Genomic DNA, 8957 nt, shown 5'->3' with positions numbered 1-8957 from the left:
CTCCATAATCAGAATCTGTGTAAGCGACCAGCTCCAAGTCTCCTCCTCTCGGGTACCACAACCCCAGCTTCGGCTTGCCCTTGAGATACCGCAGTATCCTCTTTGCACCTTTCAAATTAGATTCTTTTGGATTTGCCTGAAAACGTGCACAAAGACAAACAGCAAACATTAAATCAGGCCTAGATGCAGTTAAGTACATTAAAGAACCTATTATTGCCCGATATTGAGTTGGGTCCACATCTGCATCACCGTCTACCTCAGCACCCAATTTGTGATTGACGCAGATTGGAGTATCATATGGAGAACTGTCCTCCATCTTGAAGCGCTTGAGCACATCATGAACATACTTCGTCTGATGAATGAACATCCCGTCCTTCTTCTGATCAACCTGCAATTCTAGAAAGAAAGTTAGTTCACCCATAGCACTCATTTCAAACCTTTTCTTCATGACGGCTTCAAACTCCTGACACATGGAGACTTTTGACGCAGCAAATATAATGTCATCCACGTAGACTTGTACCAGCAGGAAGTCGCTTCCATCTCTTTTGAAGAACAACGTGCTATCAATTTTCCCTCTTTCAAAACCATTCTCGAGCAAGTAATCCGATAAAGTTGAATACCAGGCACGAGGTGCCTGATGTAATCCATACAACGCCTTGCTCAACCTGCACACGTGATCTGGAAAGTCTGGGTCAGGAAAACCCGGAGGTTGCTCAACATACACAACCTCATCAACTTTCCCATTCAAAAACGCACTCTTCACATCTAGCTGAAACACCTTCATCTTTTCATAAGCAGCAAACGCTAAAAACAATCTTATGGCTTCCAACCTGGCGACAGGAACGAACACTTCGTTATAATCAATCCCCTCTTGTTGATTAAAACCTTTAACGACTAGCCTCGCCTTGTTTCTTATAATAATCCCCTTATCATCTCTCTTGCACTTAAACACCCATTTTGTGCCTAGCGCATGCACATTCTTTGGTTTTTCAACCAAAGTCCAAACTTCCATCTTCTCGAATTGAGCCAACTCTTCTTGCATGGCTTCGACCCACGAGCTGTCCTTTAAAGCCATTTGATAATTCTTCGGTTCAATCTGGCTTATAAAGCAGGTGTACAGGCATTCATTGATTATTCCTGTCTCCTTAATGCTTGTATAAACACAGGTGTGTTCATTCAAGCTACTTCTCGTTTGTACACCTGAGGACACATCACCAATCACATTATCCAAAGGGTGATCTTTATGAATTCTTGTGGTCGGAACAGAACCGACATCCAAATTATCTTCCAAATTAGAAGAGATCTCGTCAATGGTTGTTTCTGGCTGAGAGTGAAAAGGATTGATAAATTCTTCTTCAGTTGAGGCAGCAGGGGTACCAGTAGAGTTTGATGAGGAAGGTTGACATTTATCAATCAGCTGTCTTTGCAATAGATTTTCCTCCTCATCAAGTATCATCTTCGTCGCAACTCTTTCTTCTTCTTCAGAAATTTCCAAATCCGGTATAAAGACTTAAAAAGCTTAACATAGTCGAAAAGCTCAGCAGGTCCATTGCTTGGTTTTGGCGGTTGGTAACTTGTGATGTCAGTGTTACACACCACCTCCACCTTGCAGGTCGAAGTATTGAAGACACGTCTGTTGGGAGTACCAACAACATAACCGACTAAGATTCCTTCATCGGCTACTTCGCCAAATTTAGAATTTGTCTTCAAGATCGAACAAGGGGACCCGAATGGTTCAAGACCACTCAAGTTGGGCTTCCTTCCATGCATAAGCTCGTAACACGTTTTACCAAGTCTCTTAACAGTTAACACTCTATTCAGAACATAGCAGGCTGTAGCAACTGCTTCAGCCCAGAACATCACAGGAAGCTTCGAATCTGCCAGCATAGTTCTGGCTCCTTCAATTAAAGTTCGGTTCTTCCTTTCAGCCACTCCATTCTGTTGAGGAGTATACGGAGCGCTGTATTGGTGTTCAATTCCTTTCTGAAGACAGAAGATCTCCTTCTCAAAATTCTTGAACTCCGTTCCATTGTCACTCCTGATGAACTTAACTGTTTTACCCATGACGTTCTCAACTTTGGTAATCAAATTCTTCACCATTTGAGCCGTCTCATCCTTCGATTTCAGAAAATATACCCACGAATATCGCGAGTAGTCATCAGTGATCACCAAGCAGTAAGAAGTACCTCCTAGACTTTTTGCATATACGGGACCGAAGAGATCCATGTGAAGCAGTTCTAGAGTACTGGCAATAGAGTTGATCTTCTTGGTGAGATGGGATTTCTTGTGTTGCTTTCCCTTCTTGCATGCTATACATTTGTCTTCAAAGTTAAAACTTTTCAAGGGAACGCCCATCACAAGTCCATTCCTGATAATGTGGTTCATCTTCCGAAGATGAATGTGCCCCATCCTCCTGTGCCACAGTTCGGATTCCGATTCGCTTGCTTTCGTCATTAAACATGATTCTTCCGTGGCCATTTCAGTAGACCTCATATCTATTACATAAGTATTTGTATCACGTGGAGCTTTCATCACTATCCACTCGTCTGGTATCTGAAAATCAGGCTTCAACACGATCGCCTCATTATTCGTGAAATGAACAGTGTACTCCTTATCACAAATCTGCGACACACTCAGCAGATTGTGCTTCAACTCTTCTACAAAGTTCACATTCTCAAGAGTCATTTTTCCATTGGACACCGTTCCTTTTCCCGTAATTCTGCCGCCACTTTCACCGGCAAAGCTAACTCTCGCTCCTTGAACAGGTTTTAAGTCGTGCAACAAGTATTTGTTACCCGTCATGTGCCGGGAACAGCCGCTATCTACAATCCAAAGACTGTGGGCAGCCCTGTTCAACTGTTCCTGCACAATAAAGCAAATGATTAGAATCTAGGGACCCAAGACCAATTGCTCTTGGATCTATACATCCCGTACTTCTGCTTTCCAAAGTTAGCATCTGGATAATTCCTGTCAGTCCTATTAGGAAATCTCCTTGGAAATTGAGTGTGAGGCCTTCCAAACCTATGTATATTGAAAGTATTATATCTCGTGGTTTGGTTATTAGCATTGTTAAACTGAGGTTTGTTTCTGTGAAAACCTGAATTAGTTACATTTCGGAACTTTGAAGGGTTTTCATTTTTAGCAGTATTAAAATTACCATTAGGCTTATGCTCAGTTTTAATAGGCCTCACACCTCTGAATTTCGGCGTCAGAGGGCAATCTGCAACAAGATGTCCTAACTTATTACACCTAAAACAACACCTATGCTCCTTTTTCTTTTCAAAGGTTGTTTTGGATGTTGAGGCTGTGTTACCGGCCGTTCGTCTCACATAAGGTGGGACGTACGGGTTGAGTGGAGTACTCTTTTTATAAGTTTTATCTTTTTCTCCACCAGTGGGTAACACTACCTTCTCTTTTGTCTTACCGATTCGGACAACTTATCCGAATCTGATGAGACTGGACTCGTAACTAAAATTTTCACACTTGAAACAGGCGAACTCGTTTCGCCACTACTAACACTTGGTTCTTTACTCGTAACCTTGATTGGAACTGTCTGAGGAACTTCAAAATCAACAGATTTCTGAACACTAGGGTTAAAAGTGTAATTGTGGTTATAAGGTGGTGGAACCTCGTGATAACCAATTCCTCCCCTCTTCGCAGAGGAATCTTGACCACTAACCAGGTGATCAAGAATAGCTGAGGACTTTCTGAACTGCTCAAGTTTTCGGTTCAGTTCCACCACTTTCACCTGGTGGTCAGCAATCTGCTTTTCTCGTTCAGTAATCAGTTTAGTCTTTTCTTCTAAGACCTCATAACTTAGATCAATTACTTCAATTTTTTCAGCAAGTTTTGTTTTTAAGCTTTTAACATCCTTTTCACACGCTTTTATTTTAACTTTGTAACTGTTTTCTCTTGCTTTCATAAAGTGATTATCTTCTTTAAGAGTTTTAAAATCAGCATCTAAACGAACATACTGATCAGTTATGGTAGCAAGTTGCTCAGACAAATTCTCACATTTAGTACAAATAGGTTTAGAACTTACCTCGGAGAGTTGATCCTTGTTATCTGCCATGAAAGCTTTTTCCTTACCAGTAGCTTTCTCTTCTCCGGTAATCTTCTCACATTCTTCATTCTCAACCTTAGCCAGATTTGCCTGCTCACTAGTTTCATTTGAATGCAGGTTCCAGTTGTATTCACCTGCTTCTCTGGACATCATGGCATTGACTTCTTTACTACTCCCAGTGTGCTGTGCGGACCGGCCTAGACCACGTTCAACTCGCTCGTTTCTGCACTCTTTGGCAAAGTGCCCGTTTTGTTGACAGTTATAGCACCTCACCTTAGACTTGTCGAACCCTAGCCTGCCACCAACAAACTTTCTCCCCGTCTTTCTCATAAACTTCTTCACTCTCCTCACTATCATGGCCATCTGCCATTGTAAATCCATTTCCTCCAGATCATCAGCATCGATCTGGTCATAGTCTTCATCCAGCATCGCTGGATCAACAACCTTTCCTTGAATATAGTTTTCATATGAAGCAATAAACGAAGCATAGAGGCCAAACTGCTCTTCAGCAGATTTGACGCTCATTGGCATCTTAGTGTAATTATTGCTTGAGGAACTTGAAGATCCACTACTCTTGCTTGCTGTCTGTTGAGTACCACTTGATCCACCCGCAACAAAGCAAACATCCCCATTTGAGTTTACTGACACATGCCCCTCCTGTGAAGACTTGGCACCCGACTCGCCCTTCGAGTAGTAGGCGGCAGAATCAGTCTTTGAACTTGAATTGGAGTTTACTTTAGCACCGTACATGCCTGGATCTTGAACCTGATCCATAGATGTTTCTTTTCTTACCATATTAAGCTCAAAAGTTCTGAGCTTGTTGACAGTGGTTTCAAGATCATAAGTAGGGAAGTCCTTGTCTTCCCTCATCAGTACAGTATACATCTCCCATTTTGGTGGGAGGGCATCGAGAAGCTTTTCCACAATCTCTTCTTCTCGGTAAGAAATGGAGTAGTTACTCAATTCAGTCATTAGATGATAATATCGAGTGATAATATCATCAAGAGATTCGTTCTTCAAGTACTTAAAGACTGAAAATTGAGTTTTGAGCAACTTTATCTTTGAAGCCCGAATACCTACATTCCCTTCAAATCTGTTCTCAAGAGCTTCCCAAAGCTCTCTAGCTGATGTATACTTTCTGAACGTATGGAGGATCTCCTGTGGAAGAGCCATTGTGATTGCAGCATGAGCCTTGCTTTCGGCTTCATACATCTTTTTCTCCTCCTCTTCCATTTTACTGTATTTCTTGATTTGGTCTCGACCCTCATACTCTATGACTGGTGGAATATATCCATCTTGGATGCATACCCACATTTTCGCATCCTGGTACTTAACGTATTGTATGAACCGATCCTTCCACGCGACAAAATTGGTTCCCTTCAGCAACCTTGGGGCCTTTGTAGCTGACCCCGCTTCAACTTCCATCTTTACAAGCTCCGAAATGTTGATCGACGACATCCTTCTTGAAGACTAAGAAACCCGAAAAATTCTGTGTAGGCGAAGTTAAAAAATTTCCTCTGAACAGTACTATAGGCGAAGTTAAGGATAACTTCGCTTAAGTAATAACTTCGCTGGATCTTTCTTAAATTCGCGTGACTGGGCGAAGTTGAGAATAACTTCACTTAGGGTAAGCGAACTTAGAAAGTAGGCGAACTTGAAGAAAAATTCGCTGAGCTAGGCGAACTTAATGAGAACTTCGCTGAGTTAGGCGAATTTGAGAAGGTAGGCGAAGTTGTAAATAACTTCGCTTCTCCTTATATCTTCGCCGAAACCCTACGTATCCTGACGGTAACTTCGCCTGATGAACAGCAACTTCGCCTGACGAACTCAAACTTTCTGCAGATCTGAAAATCGGATTTTAACGAGGTTTTTGACGGTTTAAAGGCTTGAACACACTGGTAGGAGGCTAGAATGAGCAAAAACACCAAAAACTCGTCTCGTGTATAGTCGAAACGGGACAAATTCTACACCCGCGTGAATATCCCGAACCACACAATCGAGCAAATGCTCTGATACCAATTGTAGGTTCCCTGGACGGATCACACGAGATATCCCGATATACACAGGTGCGGAATCCCTGTGTAGATCGTTACGGACGTAGAACACAAACACACGAACACACGAATACGATACGAACAAACTCACGTTATATTAATAACTCAACACGTGATATAATCACAGTTACAGACTCTCGACCTCACGTCACTTGACTCACTGATTTACACGAACTTGAACTTCTTCTAAACTATAATCCGTAACCTATATAAATACACGACAACTTCGCCTCAGGCGAAGTTGTCCATAACTTCGCTTGGTTAACAAGTTCGCCTAAGCGAACTTGTCAACAACTTCGCTTGGTTAACAAGTTCGCCTGGGCGAACTTGTCAACAACTTCGCTTTAAACAAACAAATACATAAACAATATTACAGACTCGATTACAGACACTAGACATATGAACTACTGACATTTATGCACTAACAAAATATGAATCTCAAGATAAGAAGCAAGAATCCTACTTCAGAAACAACAACTCCAAACCATACAATAAACCAAATGGCCAGAAGATCAATGCTATAGAAGAAGAGGAGGACGATGAAGATTGTCCAAGAATATCCGATTACTGCTTCTCCGTAGATATGGGAGGAGTGATGTTGGCTGTTAGGAATTTGGTTGACAAAGCAAGATAACCAAGGAAGAATGAGAAGGCACCAACCCCCAAAGACAAATCGAAATGTGTGCCTTTCATGAAGACTTCGGCCATATGACAGAGGATTGCATAGCCTTAAGAAAAGAAATAAGCTATCTCCTCAGCAAGGGTTACCTTAAGGAACTATTCGAAAGGAAAAAGTCCAGGACCCAGGATCCTGAACCACTTCCGGAAAAGGCTGCTCCACCTCCCCTAGATGCTCAAGTTATTAACATGATCTTTGGAGGCTTTGATATATGCGGAACTTCATATTCAGCTGCAAAGAAGTACGCCAAAGAATGCAAACTAGAGAATGGTGAAAGGCCGATCAGGACTTCTACAACAGCCGAGCAAAGAGTTATCTCCTTTGATGAGGATGATCGAATCAATGTCCAGGATCCTCACCATGACGGTTTAGTCATTACTTTATTTATTTCTAACCATTATGTTCTCAGGATTCTCATCGATGGAGGAAGCTCAGTTAACATAATCCAATTGGAAGTTGTCACACCCCGACCTAGGGCCTAGGCGTATGACCAATAGTTGGTACCTGTTTTGCAAATATATTAGAGTTACGTTCTTTTAGCGGAAGTCATAAAATATTAATATAATGAAACCTCGGGAATTTAATACCCGTTTTGATATTTCAAATACCTGCCATTTTAAAATAGGATTTTTCACAATATTAAAACATATGAGCCATCAGATCACCTCTAATGACTATATCCTCAATCTTCTAATCTGGCTTGCTTGTCTGTTCTACCTTTACTGTTTCTCTGAAATGTGGGGGAAAAATACGTCAGCTATGTGCTGGTGAATAACGCTGACTCAATAAAAGATTTTCATAATTCATCATAATACAATCATATATAAAATCACCTTCGTTATGATACAACACCAATAGTGTTCAACGACTCAGTGGGCCTCATCCCATCTCATCGGAACTAAAATTACCAATACACTACATAATCGGACTTCACTCGCCCTTGAGACAGTCACTTGCCTCATGGTCAATATGATTGTAGTGGCCTACTACAAATCATATATGAATGGATCCAGACACATGTGTATTTTAGCCTGAGTGTTTAGTACTACCTTGTATCAAAACGTTTTAGAGGATTTGAACCAACCCTCATGCAAATATTTCCATAACTCTTTTAAATATGGATAACAGTCCATAGTTTCAAAGAGTAAATATCTTTTCAAAATATACAGTACATAGACGTATTCACGTCATAAAACATTTCACACTATAAAAAGGTTTGGACGTATTCACGTCAACATATTTCACACTATAAAAAGGTTTGGATGTATTCACCTTTATCCTTGATCAGTGTATCTTTCTGATTTATGCATTCTTTCTATCTCGGATCTATAGTACTAGCACAACCTTTGTATAAATATCTAGATCAATGATCTAGCTTCAGACCTATAGTCTGTTTCGTATAGCTTAACCTTGACAATCATTTCTTTAAAACATTTGGACCTTTAGTCTATTTGTCTATTCATTAATCATATACTATGTTTCTTCTTTAGGAAGAAACATCTATATTGGGTTTTTTCTTCAAGAAGAAACTTTGTTTTAACTATAACCTTTGCATATATTTCTTAATCACAAAGAAAACAATACTTTGACTATAACCTTTACTTATGAAAAGGTATGTTATGCTTATTAGTAATCAAAGTTCAGGCTATACTTCCGACCATAGTCTAAGCCTTTATAATAATAAAATAACAACTTAAGCAGAACACCTACCTCATGCGGGTATTTTAATTGCCTAAGTTTTTGTACGGGCAGCACTTCTACTCCCTTATCACTTATTGAAACTTAAATCGTCAGTACCCTTTCTCGAAATTGCTTGAAAAATCTACGGGGTGTCGGAACTTCAATTTGCGCGAATTACGAGAAATCAAGACCTCGGAACCTCACAGTAGTCGGGCACGCATCCCAATGTTATGTGTGTGTAAAGAAAGGTGTTTTTGGGATAAGTTGCCTTCAAATCCGTAGCCCCCTTTTATAGGAAAAATTTGGCCACCATCGCGCTACGCGATGGGGCTTTTCCCTCGGCCATCGCGTAGCGCGACGCCGCAATTCACCAGAATCTGCCATGTGTTGACACGTGGTTGGACACGTGGATCCAGTTACTTAATGTTGGTACATGTGTGTCAGTAGTTCATAGTCTAGCATTTGTAATCGAGTCTGTAAT

Source organism: Bidens hawaiensis, unplaced genomic scaffold (assembly GCF_021521415.1).
Source record: "Bidens hawaiensis isolate Kalapana, Puna unplaced genomic scaffold, B.hawaiensis_p1.1 tig00031756_1, whole genome shotgun sequence".
NCBI lineage: Eukaryota > Viridiplantae > Streptophyta > Magnoliopsida > Asterales > Asteraceae > Bidens > Bidens hawaiensis.
Note: the sequence above shows the minus strand (reverse complement) of the source record.